Raw genomic sequence first — 26,349 nt, 5'->3', positions numbered from 1 at the left:
AGTCTCCTTTTAACTACTGCTGCTCCTTAAATTGTTCATGTCCTGCATACACTCTTTCCTCTTTTCAGCCAATGCTAAACTCAGTTGTGTGCAGTTTATTTTGAATTTTTTACTGTGCAGACCTCCCCCCTCCATTCGCCCTAGTTCTATTACTTCGTATTACCTATCGTTTTCAATGTTACTTTCTGTACTTTGTGTTTAAGACTCTTTAATTGTATTGCCAACATTATTCCACTCGGGTTTAGTTTATTTCCAAATCTGATGCATAGCATGACATAAAAGAAACATCATAAGCTGCGTCGCTATCCCAATCACCTCAAACCATTTCTCAGCACCTGGCAGAATTGTGGAGGCCTTTAGCATCACACACTGCCACCTCCATTACCCTCCCTCCAAGTGCATGACAGAAGCATGAAAAAGATGCACATAATTTAAGTTGGGCATGGGCACTTGGGGCCCATTCACTGAAGTGTGGGTGAAGCAAAATGTCTCTTGCAAATGTGTGTCTGCATTTCTTTTGGCCGCAGGCCCCAATACACAGTCGGAGGCGCATCGGGCTGCAGGAGCAGATGTTGGTCGTCAAGTTTAGAGCTCCACTCCTTGCATTTTAAACCTAAGAGTGTGCACTAGAAGGTGTAATATGCATAAAGGCTTACTAGCCAGTGCCTGACGATGGCTGCAGGCTCTCACGTCCTACGCCAACAGTTAAGTTCCGCCAACATATTGTTGGCGGAGATCCCCAGAATTCAGCGTGCAAGAGCGTGGAGGAAGGTCTCTATCGTATCTGGGTTCGGTAGCCTGGAATCACCTTCCTCTGGAGCTGCGGGTGATGAGTGATGCTGCAGTGTTTAAGAAGAAACTTAAAACATGGCTTTTTGTGCAGGCCTAATGTTCTGTTCATCCTCCGACTGCGCAGCTTCGTGTCGGGACACTTCTTGGAGTATCTGTGTGCGCTATTAATTGCCACCATCATCATCTACGCACGCTTCATCAATGGAAGGGTATGGACCTGTGGGGGACTGACAGGCCCTTTATATGTTAATGTATTGAACAACATTCTTACTCCTAAAATGCAGCTTTAATTAATTTATTTATTTAATGTTTCTTTATAGTGCAAAAATGTTGGCAGTTCGGGCTGGACTGTTCCCATTGGGAGCAGGGTCAAGACTGATTTGCATATGGCTGGGTTTAAACTGGAATGGCATGGGGAGCCAAACAACAATGGATTTAGGCCCAGATCTCTGTACAGGGGTGAATGTTTGACATTGTTAACCCCTTCGGTGCTCATGACGGAATGGTTCCGTCATGACCCACGGTTGAGCTGTGCTCATGACGGAACCATTCCGTCATGACCACACCCGCGCAAGATTCCGTCAGCACAGCGGCGGAATCTGCGCAGCATCGAAGGGGTTAAACATTCTGTCCATCAATTGTTCTTTTTGCATTTGTCACCCCTAGTGGAACGGTATGCCCAGATGTGGGTCCCGTGGTCTCCATGCTACTGGAGTCAAGCTAGCGTGGCTGATGAGGGGTGAAACCCCCCAAACTAGCCCTAGGATTCTTGTTATCCAGTCCAGGGAGGGTCTGGCCTGACAGTTCGGGCTGGACTGTTCCCATGAGGCACAGGGTCAAGACTGATTTGCATATGGCTGGTTTTACACTGGAATGGCTTGTGGAGCAAACAAGTTTCCATTGTGATGCGCCGCTATTCTATCTTTTGCTTTGTGCCCTGCAGGATATTCTACTTTTTATTCATACAGAGGCAGGGCACCCTTCACACACAAGGGCACTTTAAATAACTGTCTAAGTGCTGTCATCAACATGCAGATGCATCCATTAGGCCCACAGAGACGGGCCAGCAGGGGAGATTGACAAAAAAAGAACAAATGTAAACTCTTAGGGGGCCCCCTGGGCCTCCAAACTCTGGAGTTTCTCAAAGTGCGAGGCCTCATGGCTGCGAGCAGGTATGGGGCCCTGGGCAGCTACCCACACTGCCCATGCCTAGCGCCGGCCCTGGCCTCCTAGGCAGAAGCGGGACCCACTTTTGCCCTGTGGGCTAGCAGGATACTAGTACCACTAATCCTAAAGATATTTTTGGACACAGAGATTCGGGATGAGCAAAGGGATGCACAGGCTATGAAGTGATGGAGGCCTTCACCTTTTTGTTGCTTTTATCTATTGAATGATGCACTGCTGTTTCTAATGGCCAATGTTGAGAACTGTCTGTCTGTCTACTGCCAAATTCTGGCTTATATAGAGTGTGCTGTGCCATTCATGGATGATGTAACTACCCAAAGTAACGCGGTCTCTGCTTGCTTCCATGGGTGCTTTATGTGTTTTATAAAATCTCAAAAAAGAACCACTGGTTAAAAAAATTAAGCAATAGAGACTTGGAGGCCTTTTGTTGAGCACTCGAATAAGTTCAGGAAAACAATATTTTTCACATTCTCAAGCTAGTAAAAGGTTTATAGATAATATAAATCTAACTTTGCCGCCTCAGCTATGCCCATCTTCCAGCCCAACACACAAATCTCCCTTTTCTGAAAATGTTTTGGAAGAACAATTGTTCTTCAACTTTATGTTTTTTTTTTTATGTCTTGTCACATTTGACCTCTTACTCAGTCTGGCTCTAGACCCTGGATTGGCAGTGAGGTAGCCCTTCTAGACTTCTGGATAAAACCCAGTGATTAACTACAGCTATCCTGCTGGTCCTACTGGAACTCTCTGCTGCCTTTGATATGGTGAATCATGACATTTTTATTGATCATCTGTCCACCATTTTGAGAGCTTCACACAACACTATAAACTGGTTTTGTCAGTGGTGGCTGCTACTCAACGGGGGTAGCAGAAGGGATGAAAAATAAAAATAAATAAATCACTTACCTGCAGGCTGGCTGCCGTCTCTCAGTCCTCTTCAGTTGTCAACTCCTAGAAGCAGGAAGCACACAGGCATCCAGGCTCCCCAAGGCAACCACGATGCTGCTGTCACCAGCATGACAGCACCGTTGTGATTGTGTCTGAGCGCCCCGGTTCGACGCTCAGACAGGGACTGGGAGCCTGTGCATATTCTCCACTCAGGCTGTGCAGTACAGCCGGGTGGAGAACATGCTAAGTACGCATGACTGTTTGGCCGGCCCAAGACGGCCGGACAAACCGTTATGCACACTTAGAGAGTGTCCACCATTCCTCCCCCTGCTCTGGCCAGCCCAGCCCGCCCCGCACCAAAGCCAGCACGGAAAAATAAAATGATATTAGCATGGTGTTATTATCATTACATTTTTCTTTTTTTAACTGCTCATAGAGTAGTGAGGCTACGTTCCTCCGCCTTAGCAGAACAGCCGCCACTGGGTTTTTTTCTTTCCTGATTCTTTCTCCCAACAGGTTAAATAAGGATTCTCTGCCTCTGAGACTAGCAACTTAGACTCAGCATTGTCACCAACCTTTCTTGGTATATGCATAAGACCATTATTTGATTTATTTGAGGATACATGTTTAGCTGTGCAATACTAAGTTGATGACACGCAGTCCAATATTTAATTTTCTTCCAACCAAAATCCTGCCCTCATCCTACAACATTATTTACTGATATTCAGTCTTGGATGTCAATCAGTTTCCTCCAATGTAATGCCTCAAAGGCTAAACTGATCAACTTTGTTTCAAAGAGAGAAGCTCACTTTCTCATGACACTCCTGCAATCTTCAACTTCTCACTTCATCTAGTTGAGAAAATTAAGAGTCCTGGGATAATTTTTGACATTGTTTTCCCCTTAACACCTAAGATAACAGTAGCTATTTCCAGCGTAGAAAAATGAAGCCCGTTGTCCCTCTACTGTTCTAGTATCAATGTGATATGGCGTCAGAGGCTGCTATTAGTTATTGGTGCAACTACTGTAACTCAATTTACTCTGGTCACCCTCAGGTCCTTATCGCTTGGTTAGAAAGAGTTAGAAAAGACTGCTTTTTTGAGCTATTACTGGGCCCAGAAAAAAATAATTCCCATCCTAATCTAGTACAAATTTAGATGTTTTTCATGAAATGCCTTAATTAGTTCCCTGGCTATAACCCTACTACCACAATCTGAAAACTAAAGATAAAGTTCTCTTGTTTGTTCACAAATAATGGGACCGATTTACAGTTTGGTCGACGGTATTAGTACCGTCGTCATGGAGTACTTTACTCATGCCATGGCAAGGGTACTCGGTCCAGATGTCCGCTGGCTCAGTGGACATCTTTCACATTTACAGGAACCGCTGTCATGCGGATTCCTTAAATGCATTGAAAGTATCAACATGACACAACCACACTGCACTCTTTCATTTTCTTTTTTTATTTCCCAAAACAAAATCCCAAGGCAGAATTGAAAGTAAAAAAAGCAATGAGTTTTCTCCCATTGCCTGGGGCTTATTGAAAAGTGTTTATTTTTACTTACTTCACGTTTTGGAATGCAGTTTGCAAAAGTAAAAACTGGCTATGTGTCCACCCACTCTAAGTCGGGTGAGCAGACACATGGTCAAACCTCAGATGACCCTAACTATGTTGGGCCGTTGGAGGAGTGTTTCGGTGGTGGAGATGGAGAAGTCCTTGCCGTCTACATACTGAAGGTGTGCCTGTCTGTAAATCTGGCAGGTGGACCTTGGGTTTGGCGGACGGGGTACTCCGTCGCCCTTGAGACAGAGTACCCTCTCTGCCAAACTCTGAATCCGCCGCGTCGTCTCCTATCTTGGGGAAGATGCTTCTTTCAGTGTAGAACTATTATATATGATTCACATCAAGCTCACATCTTCTATATCAATCTTCTGGAACATAACGAATACAAGGCTGCTGGCTAGGCAGCACTTGTAAGGAAAGTGTCATTTAATACAATAAAACTGCAGTCAGTCAATCTTTTCAGGTGTAATTACCAAATTTGATTTCAATATCACGTTATATCAAATGTAAGCAAAATAATGTTTTGCATTGTTTTATATTTCAATAAGTATGTACTGCAACCTCTCTGGGGAGAACATGCATTTTTAAAACATGTTCTGTTTCAGGTGTATATGGTAAAGGATGTCCTTCAATCCTGCATTCAATATCTATGCTTTGTGTAACTGAACAACAATCTATGACTAGCCTTTGCGGGAGTTTTTTTATTTTTATTTTTTCAACAGTTTAAGGTTTCTGAGGACATATTCATTGTCAATCAGCAATTCACTGGATGTGGCTTTACAAAAATGGCACTAAATTACATAAGGATAACTCATTCCCTTTTCTCCACTATTCATGCCAGTTTTTTGCTCAATTTATAACGGCTTTTCTACTCCCAGATTCACAACAAATCTTGGGGCATATTATCAAGAAACGGCGTTAAAATTATCGCCGCTTTTGAGGCAGAAAACTGTGAAGGACATCTAACCTGAGCTTCAATTGGAATTCCATAGAGCATATTATCAAGCCCATTATCGCAGCTTTAGCACCAGTTTTCTGCCGCTAAAGCGATAATATGCCCCCTTGTTTTATAAACAAAACTTAACTTACACTGGTGCCCTCCCACAGTCACTTAAACACGCTCTCTAAGGTTGTTCTAATTGTTTCTGCCCCAATTACTTCATCACAGCATTTAATTGTTTGTACACAGTATGTTACCATGTGTGTTTGTTCAGTCTAAGTTGAGGAAACAGTATCCCCCTGTGCAGAGCCCCCCTTTTGTATGAGGTCTATCTACCTGGGGTGGGCTCTCAATCATTTTATTACCCGCAGATGATCATGTTTGGGGCAAACGACAAGTTCAGTGAAAAACTGCTAGAAACTTGTCCCCAGATCAGTTAGAGGAAGTAAAGAATCCGCATCCCCTTCTCCAAATGTAAGATTATTCTCTTACATTTAGCACATATCTCAATGTCTGTCATCCATTGTGTAAGTGATGGGGCAGCTGCAGATCTCCAGTGCATCCCTATGGAGCTCTTTGCCAGGACCAAGGTCAAATCCAGGAATCTATTACTGCCTTTTTTAGGGCTCGCCTGACCCAGCGCATGCGCTGGTCTGGCGAGACTTATTGAGAGGGCTCCAAAAAGTGCTACCAGGCCAGCCTGGAGCTACAGTGCATGTGCGCGGGCACGCGCGCCGCGTTTTACCGCGATTACTTTCACTTTTGGCAGCACGGCCGCTTTGATGTTTGATCGTGATCGCGATCACTTTCACTTTCGCCGCTTTGCATAGCCAATAGGTCTTGCTTTTGGGACCTTATAAGTATTTAGTTACGCAACTGTTGCATGGCTAAACACTTATAAGGTCCCAAAGGCGAGACCTTTGGCTATGCCAATGCTTGTTCATTTTTGGGAGAGGAAATAAGTCTAAAAAGCAACTTTCTGGCGTAAACAGCTTGTTCTGTTTAATGTGGCACCCAATGTTTCTGTAAACCTTTCTCAGAATCGACCCACCTCATATGGAACAACTCTGCATCTCGAGAACCACATCTTGGGCACTGCAGGCTATCTGTTCCCAGCACCTTGCCTATTCTATGCAGTGTAAATCAGGGTTCATGACAATAATAAAATTGTGTTTATCTAAATTTAGAATTCCTGGACATCTTAAAATTGCATTCAAATATTCCGTTCAATTCCACTTAATTAATTTCCATCCCAAGTTCACCTCCCAATGTTCCTTTACTCTATTTAATTTACATACAATCAATTTAAGATGGCTCCATGGACCAAAATGATAGTTCTAAGTCCACTTCCCAAATTTAATATCAATTGCAAAACTGCTTGTGTTAGTGCTTCAGTGGACTCCGTTCCCCGTTCATTTCACAATGATCATATTACTGTCCCATACACAAGGGATTGGCCAGCTGGGATCTCAAATTCTTCAATCAGCGATTCCAAAATCCTTAATTCAACTTCCTCATAGCACTCCCCAAATTTAGTTAGCCCCACTCTAATCCATGCAAGCAATTAGGTGGCTGTTATGTATTCTTGTATACCGGGAAAATCCTCCAGTGGTACAAATGGTGGATACACTTTAATGCTATATTTACCAATTTGGGTAGCTGCTGGACCCTGTGCCCACTTCCTGTGATCAATGGCCTTAATGTTCCTGTACTTACAGCTTCCCCCATTTGCTGATGTCCTCCAGATGCAGCCCATCTATCCATCACAGAATCTGGGCATCTAAGTTGTACCCTTCTAATTCATGAGCCCCCAAACCTCCCATCTGAAACAGGCAATTTCAACACCTTGAGTGCTACCTAGTGATTAGCATCTCCCCATGTAGTTCCTTAAACCATTTCCTTGACATCCAGATCAGAAAATGTATAAAATGTACAACATCCACATGGTCAGCACAACATACTACATAAGTGACAGTTTCAGTGCCCTTCTAAAGGTAATGCTTCTCCTCAAAGAAGCCACTGCCCTCTATAGGTTTCCTCTGCCCAGAGGTCATGGTCTGAATGAATATTTAAATGTGTGGCTTTCACATGATGTGTTCTGTTCTGCATGTATTTGTGGACTACATCTCATTTCTTATAATACTGGAAACACACGCCCTTCGGAACAGTTCACCTTAAGTACAAATTCCTCTAGAGTTGCACCATTGTAGCCATACCCACTTCACCATTTTTCGAATATAGGAGCTTATCATCCAAATGGGATGAGATGACAAAAATTCTGCCCATGAGGAGGATCCAACCCCCGTCCCCCCCATCTTCCCTCTTGCCACATGAGTTCCACAAATGGTTCTGAGGCAAGTGCAAACATCACAGGGGGGAGCGGGCACCAGTGGCTGGTGCCCTGGTATATCTTATACATCTTAGTGTGGATAATAGTTTAACCCAGCTTCACTAGTTGCTTCCCAATCCCATTTTTCTAAATTCTGCTTGTAAGTAGCACAGTTAAGTGTGCCAAACGCTTTCTCTATATCCACTGACACCATTATTGCAGTTTGCCTGTGCTTGATGGTAGCTCCTCCAGAAACCTAAACAACTGTCTAATGTTCTTTTCCATATGAATTAATACTGGAAACAAAATGTGCGGTCAGCTCCAATCAGTGGGTTTAATAGAAAAGCAGTTACAACAACAAAACATAATGAAAAAGTTTGTCTATTTGAAGAGGGAGCATGTGGCTGAAAGATGATAACCAGTAACTCAGCCACTGTGTGGTTCAAGAAAATTTGATGTCCAGAGGAGCATGGTAAAGAAAGATGGAAATCCCTACTATGGCGCGATTCACAGAACTAACTTAAGACAAAATCCTAAACTTACTACCATTTTCGTAGGATTTTTCTCAGTTTAGGAGTAATAAGGTTAGGACTCCTAACTTTAGGACTCCTAAATGCCTTCTGTGAATATCAAACGTCTTAAAGTTAGGATTGTTCTCAGTTTAGGAGTAGTAAAGTTAGGACTCCTAACTTTAGGACTCCTAAACTGAGAAAAATCCTAACTTTAGGACTTTCGGTATTCACAGAAGGCAAGTTAGGAGCCTAATTTCTGTGAATACCGAAACGAGTAAGTGCATTCTGTGAATACCAAAATGAGTGAGTGCCTTCTGTGAATAACAAAATGGTAGTAAGTTTAGGATTTTGTCTTAAGTTAGTTCTGTAAATCGGGCCCATTGAGAATAGATGGGAACAGTAGAAGGACACAAGATATACGAACAGTGCAAACAGACCCAGCTGAGAAGAACAATTGCTCCTCAACAGCTTCACTAACAATGACGTCAGCCTCATGCACATCCAAGTTATCCTGTAGCACACTAGTCTAAATGTAATACATCAGGCCAGTGGTGCAAGAAAGTTCAACAGAAAGCATGGACAGTGAACATCTCTGTTCTCTCATTTATGAACGTAGAAACATGCAATCTGTCTAATGGCACAAAACAACATATTTTTAAAGATGTGGATAAACCAGAATCAAGGAACTAAAGAGAGGGTCTAATGGACAATGGGACAATGGGGCATGTTCCTGAAGACCATTTTGCTCATAAATATAGGTTTATAGATTGGGTGTACAAAATCATTCAATTATTTTCGTGAAATGTCCTAAACTTTTGTGCCATTTACTTGAAATATGAGAAATTTTGCTAAATTCATTTGATGGTCAGGTGTGTGAAAATGTAACCCCAAATCTAATATTGAGATATAGGGGCACAAGATTGGTTTGAGGAGAAACTGCATCGTGCAAAGAGTTTTCTGCCTAATATAGTCCCCCACAAGTAAATAATTATGCAGAATTTTATGCCTCCACAATCTAGCAGAATTTGGCAAAATTGGTATACTATGAAATTCACGAATTTCACAGTTGTAAATAAAATTGCACTCTGCCCTCGTTTTTTGTCAAAAAGAGGTAGTTGTGTACCTTCTAAGAGGGGACAAAACAATACCTAGCAAACACAGCCGCGGCCCGTGGAGGGAGTTCCGTGGGGCGGAAAGGTGGGGCGGGGGAGGGGCAGGGTGGGGGGAACTAAAAACCAGAATATGGATAATTGGAGGTAAGTAAACAATTAAATAAATAAAACAAATTTCGTTGCGTGCCCTGCATGGGGAAAAAAGACGAAACACGTGTCGGCTGCCTTCTGTGTTGACACTATGCACGTTATGCTAGAATGCAGTTCTTCATAATCAACAATAAACAGACCTGTTTCATGAACAAACTGTTTTGAATTGTGTTGGTGCTCCGGGTTGAATTGATATGATTTTGCCATGTGAGTGTTTCCCGCGTGAATTGTATGCCTATCTGGGTAGCATAGTGTTCTTTACCTGTTGAACACCTAGGGGCAGATTTACAAGCTCCCTGCGCCACCACTACGTCACTTTTCGTGAAGTACTGGTGGCGCAGTGGGTTCCTCCATATTTACAAGGAGAGGAAAAGCCACCCTGCGTGACTTTTCCTCTCCTCGTAAATATGGCCCCTTCACACGCAGCACTGTGCGTTGAAGGGGCGTTCCATGGGTGTTGCTGTGGGTGTTTCCACGCAACACCCATGGAACAAGACATATCTCCAGATTTACGAGAAATCGTAAATCTGGAGATGCGTGTGAATGCTACGCCACCCTAGAGGTGGCGTAGCGAGGCGCAGCGAGGAGAAATATTTTAATTTCTCCTTGTTTTTTCTTCTTTCAATGCGTGCTGCATTCTACAGCACGCATTGAAAGAGGAAAAAGACTCTTGTGGTTCTTTTTGTGCAGGATGGTGCCCCTTCCTGCACAAAAACAATCTCCCCACGACGCAGGCATCCTTGCACCATGGTGCAAGGGTGCCTGCGCCGGCGCATGGCTGCAGTTTGTGCATCAGCGCTGGGGAAACATAGAGATGCAACATATTCTTATAAATATGTCGCATCTCTGTGCTTTCCAAACTAACGCAGCACGGCGCAGCAAAGTGACTTGCTGCACGGTGCTGCGTTACTTTGTTGTAAATCTGCCCCCTAATATTTTACTCTGTGATAGTCCAACTTACCTTGTGTTGTGGGAAGTGTGGACATTCGCATACCACTGCTACCAAATTTGTTTTACTCTTTTAAGGTTTGTTGGCTTGTTGCAAGCTACAATTACAAAGCTTTAAAATAACACCTACGTTTTGGTGAAGATGTATACATTTTTGGAATGCTCAAAGATTTCCATGGGCATTAATTGCAAGATACAAGAGCCTGAATTTTCCACGACTATTAACAAGCTGAAGCAATTACACAGTAGCGGCTGGTCCATATGGGCGCCAGGGCGGCGCCGCACCTGCTGTCACGGCGCCCCACCTGCTAACTGTCTGAAGTTCGGCAACGGAATGTAAGCAGACGAATTGAACAGCTTTCAATTTGTCTGTTTACATTTCCCGGGCCGGGCGGGTAAAACTGCGCATGCCAACGCACAGCGCATGCAGGGGAGGGAGGGGGAGAGCAGGAGTCCAGAAGATGGTGGTCTGACTGCGCATGTGAGTGAGGAGCGTGCGCTCCTTACTCACATTCAAAACCATTAGGTATGCTGCGCATGCCTAGTGTAGCGTGCAGGCCTCTGAATAGGATCCTGCTCGGGCGGTGACGCGTTTTACGCAAAGTCGCCCCATGCCCTATCAAATGCCAGGGTACAAAGTAAGGAAATAAGGGTCAGCCGCCTCCCGTCGCATCCAGTCTCCTGATTTGGCAGTTTAGTTGGAAAAGAAAAGAGCGAGGTTACTTCCACCACACCACGTTGCAGAGGAGACGAGCGGAGCCGAAGGAGAATGGAGATGCCTGGTAAGTTTATTTTTTTATTGTAGGCTGCAAGGTGAATCCTCACTGTGTCAAAAGCATTTTACATGCGCTAAACAAAGTCCTTTAACGTTCACCTCCAAGGGCTGTGAGCAGCCCTGTAACATTTTCACAGACTTTGGCAATCAGCGTATACTAAGTGTTTTAAATAACATGCGCGCGGTGGGAGCAAAGCCTATTTGCATGCTTTGTTCTCTGTGTTTTGCCTCAATCTGTAACTCGGCCCCAAAACACACCTAGTAGTTGTCGAAAATGGAGGTTATGCTAAAATAAATGACCGTAGTAACCATTGTTGTAGCAGGGCCGGAAGTCCTATGGTGCCAATTAAACCCTGTCTATTGTTGTATTTTTTACTAATCTAACTGCTATAACGGTTCCTTGCCTGCACCGTGTCCCCTGGCATCCCTGCTATGCTTTTGCTGGACTGTTTACATGCTACGTTTGAAAAGAATCTTTATTTCGGTAAATGGTCTGAAGAAATCTGTCTGACTAATACTTCTGTTACTGTAAAGGTGGCAAAATAGTTCAGAAATAGAAGCCATTAAATACCTCTGGTTTATTTCAAAGACAGCATAAACATGTAGCTGGCTAGTTGATAGCTGTATTTCTCTACTATAAAAGGCAAGTATATTACTAACTTGTGCAAGAGTCTCTGGGTAGGTCAATAAAAGCTTAAAATATTCATATGAGTTGATATATACAGCGCACACTTAAAAAAAAACACTCTCAGTGTTACATAATAACAGTCAAACAAATTTGGTTGCATGATTTGGCGACATATTACATTTTATAGCCTAAAAATGAACTATACTTTAGTGCATCATGTACTTTCATCCATAATTGCGTGGAGTCTGCTTGGCGGTCAAGTTGTAAAATCGTGACCTGTCCCAGGGAGGGCATCAAGTATAGAGGTAGGGTGCCAGTAGTATTATCTAGGGTAGAACACTACTACAGCGTGGACGGAGGCATTCATCATGTCCGTAGACCAGGATGGGCATCTTGGCAGGCTCCAGACACTGCCAAAGGCATTGAGAGCTTGTGATAAATGTGGCATGCCATGAGTTAGCAAAGTACTGGGATGAGTTTTAGCAATCTTTGGCCATGGATTTTTATTCCGGTCATGAATGAAAAAGATAAGTCTTTGTGTGTGGAGATTGCTGGTAATATTTTTGAAGGATTTTAATGAGAGCTGCATGCTGTGGAGGCTGCTTCAAACTACGTCAATTTATATGACCAAACTGCGAACAGAAAGTCCCCAAAGTGGGAGAACACTACTACTCAGTACTTAAGAATCCCTGTTCTCTTCAGCACTCTATCATCACTTCAAGTTGCATGTTGTTATGCTGCCAACAGTGACTATTTGCTTTTTATGTTGTGCGTTTTTTGCAAAATTGAAAATAAAACAATTAAAAAGAAATCCCTGATCTCCAGACTCCTCAAGACCCCTGGTGCAGCTATTGCTATCCATCATGCCTCAGAGAGTTGTGTCTGTAGTTAAAAAGCCATTTTGTTGTAAATTTAGTGAACTGGCACTGTGGGTTAAATACCTACAATCCTTCATCGTTTCGTGGTAGATAGTCTGAATACTATTTGTTTACATAATAATACCAATTATTTGGTGCATAATCACATTTCAGGTTGTGGTATACATTACTATCCTTAAATGTTTGGTACGAAAGATGAATTGATCTTGAAATCTCAGAGAGCGGACATTGTGTTTCCTTATGTAAATGCCAAATAGCTAGAAAGATGCAGCAACGGTTCCTGCATTCGGGCGTTGAGCCTCCGTGTTTCCTCTAATTTGTTTGAAAATGCCCCATTTGCCCACTCTTTTAAAAAAAAAATCAGAGGGAGAACCCCTCTGAACCACCCTTGTGGGGGTTGAGCTCACTCGCTACACTTGCACGCCACCAGGCACTCATCCAGAACTTTTACGCCCTACCACTTTAAAATGTCACCAGCCGCCCCTGCAATTACACATTCCGAGTTGTAAACTGTGAGCAACTACACATGTAAAAACGTATAGAAAGTGCTTTTGTACATTGACTTTTTTTGTTTTCACTCAGGAAAAACATTTTTTCCACTGAACAAACCCTTCCCCCAAATCCTGCATCGATGTTGTAATGTTCCTCCACCACTTTCCTAAAATGGAATGGAATTTACTTTTGATCTTGTAATAAGTAAATCTCTAAATGCACCAGGGTGGGAATATGCCTTGGAAAGGTTTGTGAATGTTCACAAACTTGTGATTGTTCTACAAGTGTACATGGCACCCCACCACAGAATGCACACCCAGTAGAACATGAAGCAGATTTATTGCCAAGCATAACATTATGGTGGTGTATTAGTACCTAACATTCAATCTAAATCAATTCATGAATGCACATTCAGTCCTAATTCAGTCTACCGTGGAACACAGGACTTGGGAGGACAATGTCAAGGTAAAATCTACAATGTAATGACTATAACGCCACATATACCCAGGACAATTGAAGCCACCATGAAAAATAAGCAGACATATTTTGAAATGTAGGAACGAGTGCCTGAAAAGTAGATGCAATTGGCAGCCCCTCAAGAAAATGACTTCCGAACAATATACAAGGGCTATTCTAAAGAATTCCTTCAATCCATTATACCCAGTTCTGTAAAGAGGTGAAATAAACGTATCAGGTGAAATAATAAATGTCCTTACTTTCCATTTCTCATATTATATGATGTCCTTGTAGTCACAAGTGTTTGTTGAATTCTTACTAAAGGAGCCTCACCTTGAGCCATATTTTTTATACATACTGTAGTAGGTTCGGTCATTATCTTCTTAGTGTCAATACACATGCATGTCATGAAACAAGTATTCACTTGCTTCACAGTAGTACGCAGTGGCAGCCCATGCAGGTTAGCGCGGTGGGGCAGGGTGGGTGGAAGTGACCAAGGACGGAATAGGAAAAATAAATTAATTAATTAATTAAAACACTTACTTACCTTGCGCTCGCCACATCCCTGACTCTGCGATGCGGCAAGCGCAGGGTAGGTGGTTTTATTTATTTATTTTCCCTATTCCGTCTTTGGTCACTTAACTGCCCCGCCCCACCGCGACTCTGCGCTTATCTGCATGGGCCACGACTGGCAGTATGAATCTGTGTCGACTTATGTTTTTCATTAAATAAGTCCTAACAACTTCTTAACTTTAAACTGACGTTGGTGTCTTGTACAGTATATCTTTTAATCCCTCCACAGGGAATGTAATGACTTGTATATTCAAAATCATCTGTACATGTGCATACACAATTATGCTTACCAACACTGGAAAGCCTCATGGGAGGGGAGCGGGGACAACGCTGCATAGGTGAGCCACAGTCAGCTGTCCTTGATGTTGGGTATACCTAAAAGTCCATCAGTTGTCTATGGCATATTTGCCAGTACACTCTGGGGGATGGGGGAACACGCCTCCAATCAACCAAGCATTCAGATCTTCCTGGGCCATGCTTACTATCCTTCCGCCCCACTCCCAAACAATAACTTCAGCAACTTTTCCCAAACTTGTCCAAGTTCCAGTGTTCTTAGTCCTTTAACTTTCGCTTGCGCGTTCCATGTCAGCCCATCTTCGCACCTCACACTCTACCAGTGTCTGCCCCTCCTCACCTATGTCCAGGAAAAGGCTACCAGCAGTTCAGCATGTATGATGGCTATAGCTATGAATCTGTGGCTCGCACTCCTCTTCGGGGGTGAGGGAATAAGCTCAATGGACAGACCTCAGTTTTTTCTCCAGTAGGACCTACCTATAACTTCTGCGGGTCGCCAGGTGATATCAACTCAATAATTCAGCAGTACCTAGGCATCCTTTGCCGGATTTTGGTCGCTTCACGATTAATCCTTCATTTATCGAGAGCCATAAGGAGCCCCCTGTGGAGCAGCCTAGTACAGCTCTGTGAGCTTAGGTGCCACTATATCCCAGAATATAAAGTTCACCTGGAACCCATCAGCCTTTATTTCAGATGTGGTGACTGGAGCATCTGACCCCCTCAGTCTGCCACCACTGTAGCAATGTCAGTCTCCCTCTATTCAATGAATCACCCATGTCTCATTCTGCGACTTCATTGTGATTTTTGGACAAGTCAGTGTAAAAGTCAGAGAGCGCTTGCTTGATGTCTTCCTGGAAGGGTACAATTTCCCTTGATGTTGTGCAAATGCTGTTAATGAGGGCTTCCCTCTCCCCCGGGCTAGCCCACCACGCTAACAACCTACCTGTCTCATCACCGCCCTTATAAGCTCTTGTCAAATATTCCCTATAATCTAGGCATCTTAACCTTTTTAATAGAAAATAATGCTTTCTCTTTGCTCTGCCACCTCAGCTTGGTACCCCAGAAGGGCCTGGACTATGGAGGTCCATCTTCTGTAACCGCTCCTCGGCTTCCTCAAACTTGCTCACCAGAACTCTCCTCACCAACATGATGGTTTTTATACAATGCCTCCATATGACCATTTTAAAGTCCCCCACTCAACCAAAGAATTGAACACCGACACAGCATTCATCATAAAATAATGCCCTATATGCTCTCTGATAATGATACAGAAAAGCAGCACCCTCAAGGGCACTGGATTGCATCTTCAAGTGGGGCTAATGACAAAGGGTCCTCCCCATTGAAGTTCATACAGTAATAACTTAGGGTACAAACTGTCTTGCACAAATATACAACACGTATAAGTCTACATCGCAGGCTTGTAGCTGAGTATACTGCCGATCCTAACATGAGCGTTGCGGACTGGAGTGTAAAATGAACATTCCCTGCGGTGCAGGTCTTTGTCCCTTCAAAGATCTACCAAGCCCTGATTGCCCAACCAATCTCTCAGTATGTGAGCCATTCCCACTACTGGGGAGTTGGTAGCGGTAGGGTAGATCTACCAACAAGCACATTGTTGACTCAATGAAAATCACCCCACATACTGGTACCTGAGCCATTGGGGCCAATTGATGTGGCAAATGATTAAAATAGTCTTGTCCTTTCCATATAGGGAAAATTAATTGCTAGCTGGTACAACCTCTTCTGCATTTAATTTCCCCACGAACTACCAGAAAGGGACAATATCTGTAATCGCTTGACAAGATCGGCGGCAAAGGAACTGCAGGTCAAAATCAGTGGCTCCTTGCATTGGAAAATAAAGAGTGTAAAACTGATGTTTCCTTTACATATTTTGTAACTTCTTGGCCTCTTCTCTGGCTAATGTGTTCCAAGAAAGAACACTATAAGTGTTCTGTGCCTTTTCAGGATTGAAGCAATATTTTAGCACATAATGGCATTGTTCAGTCACCTGATAGTAGACATAACACATTTTAATACAGCATCCCATAATTAGTAGTACTCTCTAGTATATTTACCTTCTCATGCCAAGTTTCAGCAGAACTGGCAGCCATTACTCTCTCATCCAGCCAGCCACCTCCACAGATCACGTTGACTATGTACAGCACATTTCAAATATAATACACTGCAACAACTCAGACAGTATACATTCCTAGCACAACCCCCCGGGTCTTGGTATCGGTGGACCCCCAGTCAAATAACAATTCTTTAATTAGTAGAACTCTAAACCAGTGGTTTTAACCTGTGGTCCAAGGACTTCAGGGGTTCCGTGGATGCTCATAAAAATATTTAATAGTAGCTGATTAATAAAGTATATATATAAAGAAAGTTTTAAACATTCTGTATGTGTTAAAACATAGAAATTGTATGCTAAAAATTAAGTTGGTATCATTATCTTGATTTGAGTGATCAGTGCAAGTACAGCTCACAGAATCAGTCTTGTATGGACTATTAGTAGCCTCAACTGAAGCAGCAATGGCAGACATCATACCCTTAGGTCTACAAGTGTGCAATGTCCAGGGTATCTTTAGAAAGGACAGAAAGTTTCATGGCAGATATGGCCATATTGCCACAACATGCTGAAGGCATTGGATGGCCCTTGGTATAGAGACCGCTTTGGAACACAGCAAAGACGAGCTTAAAGAAATACCAGATTTAGAGAATGAACAGCTGGGCTGTGACAAACTAGAGGAGGCTAAATTAGCAATAGACAAACAAAATAAAACTATCACTTAGCTCAACACTGTAGAATTGAAGAAAAAAGGTGATAAAGTCCAAAAAGATATCAAGAACTTCACTAAATAGAAGGCATATCCTTATTTGATTGACGAATACTACACACAGACACAGATCCTGCGGAGAAACATCACTTGGGGTAGGTAGAAGGACCAGAGATTGGTCACATTTTCTGAATCCTCAGGGGGCTCAGATAGCTCGGAAGAACCAGGAGAGGGCACCAGCAGTAATTCAGGCAACCCAGTCCCTACTCATTTAGTAGGGCAAACAACACAGGGCAGGGCAATTAGAGGAAACCGAGGGAGGCTGTGAGACCAGCAACTGGGGGACCGCCAAACCTGCAGGTGGTACTGCAAGTGGGGCCCAGTAGCAGAATAAACCATACAAACACTAGGGAGATGGGGCACTCTACATTACTGAACACTCACTTGATAGTATTTCATACCGATGATACATCCTTTGCGGTCAATACTTCATCTGCCTCGCAATGCATTCCGATCTTCAACCTATCCAATCATAATAAGTTCCGATGAGATTACCTTACTCAGCAAAGGTCTTTCCTTTGTCATCACGGTAAGAACAGACTTCTTTAAATCAGAACTTCACAGATTCTTTAGAAGAATCAGATTAAAACATTTCTTCTACAACAGAGACACCCCTCCTGCCTCTTCTGCATCCCAACTTGGACCCACCTCCTCATTCATCCCCCGAATGCAATGATGCCCCCAGAAATACTTGCCTTCAAGAAAGTGGCGCTAGAAGACATTTATGCTCTCAGAATGGCAAGGTCATTTACCCCATAGAGCATGTCATGGCCCAAGAGGCAGTCACTCAAACGCAAAATGGAGGATTCTATTGTAAAAAAGCCTGCAGATAAGGGAGGTGGCATTGTCATACAGGACAGACAAAAGTATGAAGCAGAAATCATTAGTTAGTTAAGTAACCCTAACCACTATAAACAACTATTTGCCAATCTCCTCCCAGAAATAAAATTGAAAATACTCAAGACCACTACTCGGGGACTAGAACAGGGGTTCCTCATAAAAAATAATTTGAGTTTCTTTAAAAAGAATCTCAGAGAACAACTGTTTCATACACCGTAACCAAAATCCACAGCGATTCCAGTAAACCCCCAGGAAGGCCCATATTATCAAGCTGTGATCCCATTCTTGATCCTATTGGAGAATAAGTCAATTTTTTTTATCAGAACATGTCCCACTCCTGCACACTTATGTCCGCCATAGTACGTTCATGATTAACCTCATTGAAGGTTTGGAATTTGATCCCTCACAGGAAATACTAGTGACTCTCGACATAGAGTCACTATATACCAACATTCCCCAAACAGAGAGCATGGAAGTAATTAGGCATGTCCTAGATCAACGTCCTGCCCCTTGCGGCCTACCTACACAGTTCATTGTCGAACTACTAGATATCGCCCTGACTGCCAACTACTTCTTCTTTGGCTGCGATTACTATCAACAATGCTCAGGAACACCCATGGGAGCTATTTTCACACCACATAAAGCAAAACTTGATGTTGGCCACTTTGAAAGTGACTTTGTCAATACTAACTTTAACCCACACCTAAGTAACATTCTCTGTTGGAAAAGGTACATTGACGACATTTATATGATTTGTACAGGTCCCCTTAATACCATGACAATGTTCATAGAATACCACAACAACTGTCAGTCACACCTCAAATTCACACACAACATTGACTGCCATAGTCTCCCCTTCCTAGACCTGGGCATCAAGAACAATGAACATCATCTGATTATCTCCAGCTGGTAATGACACAGCCACCATCAACTGCCTTTTTACTTCATAGTTATTGTGTGTACGTAATTGTACTTTGTCTATCCACTTTAATTGTTATGTATATTGTTTTTTGTAGTAAAGGGTGATTCTCCCCCTACCTTGATATAGCTCCAGTTTATTCTTACTGGACATTAGACATACTTTGAGATTTGTTCCACATTCAATTGACTCCGTGCTACTAATGTGGCAACAGAGCCTGCCAAGCCCTACCCATAGTGGCGATTACCTATCCATTAGGTCACGTACACCCAGAAAATGCTGACACCACAGCGCATCACATGCCTCTCCCAACCATAGGTTAGTTCTTCAAAGGCACTGTGTGTTCGCCAGAGACTTGCATAAGCGCTAGCTGCTCCACTTACCCCACCCTCCTCCATGCCCACTGTCATGGCCACGCCTCCTCCACGAGGACTCTACGCGTCAGATGCGCCGCGCTATTTGAATAGATCACATGTATGCATCTGTGGATCTTCCTTAATGGAATATGACAACAGCACTTTTTTCAACCTATAAGTTGATATAAAACCATCAGGCGTATAGGTCGCTTTGGATTAGGACGACACAGTCATAAATATCATATCGGCTTTCCTTCGTGGAAATTCTAAATGCCCTGAAGAAGTTCTCTGTGGAGAACGAAACGCGTTGGCTGTGTGTTTTCTTAAAGAAAAGAAGATCACGAATCAATAATAAAGAAGGACATTTAATTATTTGATGGATTCAATGCGGACTATTTTCCATATTTTGAATGACAGTGGTGCAATCATTATACAAATTCATTTCTTCCTTAAATGAAGTTAGCTTTTTTTGCGTCCGGGAGTTTGCTAGATAGCACCGCTCTTAGACACCAGATGCAATTGGCAAAACACTCATAGGCAAGGACATCAACCTGACTGCAATTGTACTTGATTTCTTATCCAGAAACAGGTGTTTTGTTGTAAATCCCAGCGTCGCATTCTCATTTATGTTTTCTTTTTCATTTACCCGCTACTGTAGGTAAAGCCTGTGAGTATCTCTTTATCTACCTATTATCCTTATTTCTCACTCCGGTGATCTTGGCACCAAGTGCTTCCGCACTCTATCATTATCCCGGGTAAGCAGCTTCTTAGCAACACACAAAACACCATGCAATAGTCATGCCCCTTCCAACATCTAAAACACTGTATCATTTCATACACGTTACTTCCTGGGTTCAAGACTTGCTGCCGTCGCTGCGTCCTTGACGTTATATCAGTATTCAGTCCTTGTTTGCCATTGCAATCAGTATGTATCTCTCAATTTTCCATTCTATCCTTCAGTTATTCATGACTTCATCGTAATTTTGCACATTTCATTAGTGCCCCAGGTTATCAACAGTCCTGATGAGACCCTCATATCCTGTTTAGGGTCAAAACGGACAGACCTCTCTTTTATCGATACATCAGGGATAATCCCTGATGTGGCTAACTTTATTCAACTCAACAGGCAATCTTATGTAAAATACCAATATGCCATTCATGTTCACAGATTTTTGTCACTTCTCCATATTTGGTTATGGTTTTTTTTCAATTGCGGCTTCTTAAAAATCTATCTTTACTCACTTGATCACATAAGCTTGATTTGTGTGCATTTTCATGTTAATTTTAAAAAAATTCAATTCAGAGGAATTGAATATGACAATGACATACTGATTGATTTTCATGTGTCTTGCCTAGATTTATTCTTGACAGAATTCTTTTGTCTTATAAGTGAAGATTTTTTCTTTGATTTACTCAAGACAGGAAACTCCTGTCACATCAGATTGGGTGTCTTCATAATGAGTTCCATGTGAGTGAATGTTCCAAGTTTACACCTGATACCTATGTTCACATGGACAATTGGGTCGCTCTTGTATTTCTAGACTAACAAAAAGAGAGTATGCCTTAGGAACAAAAGAGGTAACATGGTATGCTAGAGTCTTGCATTTTGCTTTTGTATTTTAGATATAAACTTTGAAGAGCTCCAACTTTCTCATTAAAATTAAGATTTCAATGTTCATGTTGTTTTTGTTCGTGAACATTAATTTGAGCATCTGCTTGATGTATACATGTTTTTGTATTGTGTTTTGAGGTTCAAATCATAGAAATTGCTTAGGCGGGGCTCATCGGCTTCCAATAGTGATTCAATGGGGGTCCACAGAGGATAAAAGGCTAAGAACCGCAGCTCTAAACTGTCACTTACAGTGCACAAAAGAGCAGAGAGAGAGAACGAAGCACAACCTTCAATTTCCCCTCTGGTCCACCTCCATCTTGTGTTCAAATAATACAACAACTCATTCATTTGAATCTAAACTATGCAAATGAGTTCTGCCCATTTAATCCCCCCGGATGTTTTTCTTTTTGGTCTACTTGGTTTTGGACTTTTACTGTGAGTAAGTCTCACCAATGGAGTTTCACTCACTGTAAATTCAGTGAAAATAGCCTGAGAGTGTTAACTGCCAGCGTCTGCCTTTTAATGATAAGGCCTGCTGCTGCGCAGCTGGGTAAGAGGATCTGGGCTGGTTACACATGAACACATCAGCACACATGTGTGCACAAGTGTGTAGGCTCGGCCTGATATCTGCACACAGGTAGCCTGTCACAGTGGGATCCTTCATGGATTGGTGCTGACCTGGGAAAGGCTTTATAATGTGAGTGGGTTGTTATCATGTCTGTCTGTAGTGCTTAACAGTTAAAAATGGGTGCTTAAATTGAATTATGCAGCTTGGGTGAAATATGTGTGAAAGTAAAGGTTCACCATACATGGGCCTGGAGACACAGGCCAGGTACCAATCCCAGGGTAAAAATGTACCCCGAGTACAAATCCAATGTCACTTTACTCCATATGGCACTTGAGCATTTATCATAATTCTCTGGCTCAACTCATCGGTAGATTCCAGGCCTTTGTCGCATTAGTTATTGTGCTGATCAGCAGACGGATCCAAGGCCTCCCCACTCAAACAGGCCATTTGACAGAGCTTGGGATTATTCCTAGAAAAGAAAGAGTTGGGGGAGGATTCCTTAAGTGCTAATACATTTTTGACTCTGCACCTAGCCTGAGAAGGCTCACTCCCACAGAAACAAAAAAAGGCAGCCAAACCTCTGGAGCTAATCCCAGAAGGGGCTACCCTTTAAAGTTTTGGATGGAAGTGATCAGACAGCTGTGGCAATTGGGGGCAGGGCTGAGACTCTCTGAGCAGGTATTTCAGCAGACCACTTCAAGTAGTTGTGTCAGATCATCTCAGAATGCTGTGCAAGAGGGTTGGGGCCGTAGGATTGAACAGAGAGAGGCCCAGATTCTGGAACCTTTCACTCCCACGTAAAAACCACAGCACAATATATCTTAATGTGGTCAATATATCTTGATGTAGTCTTTAAAGATATGCAAAGGACATGCAGATCAGACCCATGTAGATTGGCGATAGTGCTTAATTTGTGCAGGTCTTGGTCAGTGCTTGATATGGGCACTTAATTGCTAGCACCTGCACTTACTTATGACAGTCCACCACATGGTGATCTTTCTTTTTGTACAGAGTATGTTTGATTGACAAAGAAATACTTCTACAGCTTCCAGTCCATTTGTAATGCTTTAGGTGGCCTGGAATTGTCAGTGAATCTCCTATTCACTGGCACAGAAAGTAAGAAATATATCTCTAGCACCTTTCGTATAATTCTGTGGTTCTATTAACTTGCAGGGATATGAGCATTTTAGAAAACCTCACATTGGGCCAGTAATTCCTTATTACATGACACAGAGTTTATCAGTTTTATTCAAGAACAAACTAAGAGCAATTTCATCAATATTAATAACTCAGTTCACATATTCATGATTTGGGACCCATACAAAGCCTTCCCTCAGGGAATCCCTACACATTGCATACCAACAAAGAATCTAATGAATAAAGTGAGAAATGTGGGGAAATTCTTTCTCTCAAACTGCAAAAAAATTCAAATAAGAAACACTACGCATGGAGGAAAAAGGCAAAATTGAAGTCTGATGCTGAGATTCATAATCCGTTGATTGATTTGTGTTGGTGTGTTACTCTCGCCTTCCTCAATGACTGCAGGTGATCAAGGACACCACTGAATTAGAAGTCTCCGGATTAAACTTAAAAACTTGGAGGGGATGTACAGAGGCATTCTATGGCAGTACATCTCAAAAATATTTTGATGACCCACCCGCTGGAACAAACCCAAATTAAAACTAAGTCTGTGGTGACTTGGAATCCCTCTAGTGTCCCTGTTTGTGCCGAGTGCATCTCCATAACCTCCTTTTGCATGTAAATCTATATGAAGATTTGAAAAATTATGGACTCTGAAGATAGATTTTGCAGATTTTGTAAAGCTGAAAAGGGTACCTTATTTGACACTTCATTTAATTCTTGCCTTTCTTATTCTTTTTGTCAAAACGTTTGGATGCAATGTAATAGCAGTTTAATTACCTCTATCAAATTTACTCTTCAACTTTTTTTAGTCGCTTCCTTAGCTTTTCCTGAAAGTATTCTGTTTCAAAAGAAATGCATTGTTGAATTACTTATTGCTTTATGTTGGAAATATTTGATCAATTATCTTGTTATTCATGGTGGGATGCAATCTGTGACCGTTACAGAATTGATACTGCTGCTGTTCCGGATGTTAAGAATAAGATTAGGTAAGTAACATTTTGATTAACTCATTTCACACATCTAAATACCTGTCTTAATAAAGATAAAACAACCTATCTAATTACAAACATGTACATCGTTTCTAATTGTTATTTTTTCTATCTTTTCAATCCCCTGCTTTCTTTTTGTTTTGCTTTCTCTTTATTCTCTTTTTTGTTTGTCATCTTGTTCCTAGATTAAATGATTAATGTAATACAATAAAAAATGCCTTAGTTCGTTTACTAAATATCTTACCAATTTTTTAATTCTATATATCATTATATGCATTGTATTTATGCTGCTATTAAATTTTTGTTAGATGCTGAACTATTTTATTCTTTAAGTTATTAAAACTGAGAGAAATGGTCATGCCAGGCACTCCAAAATTACCATCTTGTCAGTTTTCCGCATCACAGTAGTTACTGTGAGGTGAAGCGTTCACCAGGAGACAGGTAATTCACTTGCTCCCCTTTTTTCTCATTGGGCCATAGCTTCCTTCCTGTTTAGTCTGTCAGATGTCTCGATGCTACTAAAAAACTCACTGTTAATGAGTTAATTTTCCTTTCTGTACTTTTTATTTTATTGTATATTCTTAACTTGTGGGCCTACTAATTTTCAGGTGTGAGGGAGCTCGAACACAATATTTTCGCTGATGTGTCTGGGATGCAATATTTTGCCGTGGTAATAAGAGAGATGTGGAAACTGCTGGTGTTGCTCTCCTTTGTATTCCTGAGGTTTGAGCATCTTGTTGTCCTCAGTTAACGACTCATGTTGGAGGACGGAAGTAAATGGTCACTAAGTCTAGGCCTCCAGTGGAGGACATTGGGGTGCCTGCTCCTTCCATCTCCCTGACCCCCTGTGCATCTTCAGGCTGTTGTCGATACAGCGATCTCCTCTGCATCGCAGTACCACTCTCTCCCAGTCTAGGGTCCACCACGGAGGACAGCAGAGATGAGGAACCCAGGGGCAGATACGTGCAGGGTAAATAGCTGGCTGACCACCCCCGCCTCTTTAGAGAGAACCTAGGGTTACATCTTTCTTCCACTGTAGATTGCGAGGAAGGATTTTTTTTTATAGCTTGTGGTCACAGGACTCTGTTTCTCTATCTGGGCAAGTGGCTATTTGGAGCATTTTCCATAAAGAATGCATGACATTGACATCCCCGATATCCCTCGGTTTTTGGTTCGCAGATACTACATGGACAGTTTGATGCCACGGGGGCATCGCCATAAAGTGGACTCTGCTGGCCAGGATGGCAATTCAGTCTGCACTGACTTTTGAAGATGTTTCTACAGTAGGTGCCACTGACAAAGAGTTTGACTTGGCTTTGAAAAGGGCCTATTCTGCATCCAATACTGCCATGAGTTCTGGGGACTGGGCCACATATACTGTGTAATCCCTCCTTACCAATTTTGAAAGTCTGTCTGATGTGCTACCAAAGGGGAAAGATCTGGTTTTCTTCCTCCTATCAAGGAGAAGCAGGATTGGCACCTGAAAAACAGATCCTGGATATTGTAAAGCTCTGCCTACCATCCTTCGGTGGCACCACAGCACTCTGGGTCATGGTTATAAAAACAGATCAGTGGTGAACAGGACTGAGTTCTGCAATACCAGGCAATGCTGAAGCAACTGGGGTGAAGCGTGTCAAAGACAATCACCATCGATAATATCCTACAGATGGGCAAAGTCCTTAAGGAAGAAAGCCCCAAAAGTCAAAAGTGAAACGGCATGGATGGAAATGTGCATTAACCCCGACACAAGACACTGTGATCTTACCTGGAATTCAGAAGAGCCGGATTCTTCCGTCGACCTGCTGTCCTGTTTTAGCTTTGACGACAGAGCTCTGGTGAAGATCTGCTGTTAAGGACTTCATGGCAAACTTGAAATGGACCACTGTTGCTGCCGCCCCTCTCTGCTCTGCAAGTTATGTTTCCACAACATCTTCAAAACTTGCAAAAAACACAATGAAAATTGTTATCATGGATGCGGTTTCAGACTCAGCCCTTCCTTGCCCTGCCTGGGCTGTGAAAAACCAGAAGCGACGGGGTGGTCGGTGGGTTTAATATTTCTGAGTAATCAGCGCATAGCTTCGGTGCCCACAGCGAGAGTTTCGACAGAATATAAAAGCGTGCATGCACCCCCATCTGTTCGTGTGCACTCTGTCTGTGCATTCATGTTCTCCAAACGGTTCGGCGTTCTCCAGCTGGGTCGAGGCGCGCGAGACCTGCTTCCTGGTGCCCGGTCAAGCTAAGCCGTCCCCTGGTCTCCAGAGGAACACTGCCGCATGTCGCACCACCCAAGGGCTCGAGCTTTTGAGATCAGAAATAAAATAGAGGCAGGTAACATGAACTAAGGAACAAGAAAGGGCGTGTGAAACTGTACAGGAAACCACCCAGACACCTACGCGCTACGTGGTGCAAATTGGCATTAACTTTCTTCAAAATGGCAAGTGCACAGCTACAACGCCTCACTTGGGTGCTGGGGAATTTAAAGAACCTTTTTACGTACCCCACACAAAATTAACTGGGTCCTGTTTCTTTTTTACTCATACCTGGTTAGGTCACACGAGAAAACACACTGAG

The 26,349-nt window shown here is 42.6% G+C and overlaps 1 protein-coding gene across 2 annotated transcripts in view; it reads right to left on the bottom strand.

The window, feature by feature from the left end:
* Positions 1–26,135, bottom strand: part of CARD11 (caspase recruitment domain family member 11) — a 935,632-nt gene extending 909,497 nt beyond the window's left edge. For both annotated transcript variants that reach the window (XM_085629202.1, XM_085629205.1), the window contains exon 1: positions 25,544–26,135. The gene's annotated coding sequence lies outside the window, so the exon portion shown is untranslated. The remainder of the gene's footprint in view (positions 1–25,543) is intronic.
* Between the last annotated feature and the right edge of the window lie 214 nt (positions 26,136–26,349).

Source organism: Triturus cristatus, chromosome 10, assembly GCF_964204655.1.
Source record: "Triturus cristatus chromosome 10, aTriCri1.1, whole genome shotgun sequence".
Taxonomy (NCBI): Eukaryota; Metazoa; Chordata; class Amphibia; order Caudata; family Salamandridae; genus Triturus; species Triturus cristatus.
The sequence above is the reverse complement of the archived record's forward strand: the minus strand, read 5'-3'. Positions and strand labels throughout refer to the sequence as shown.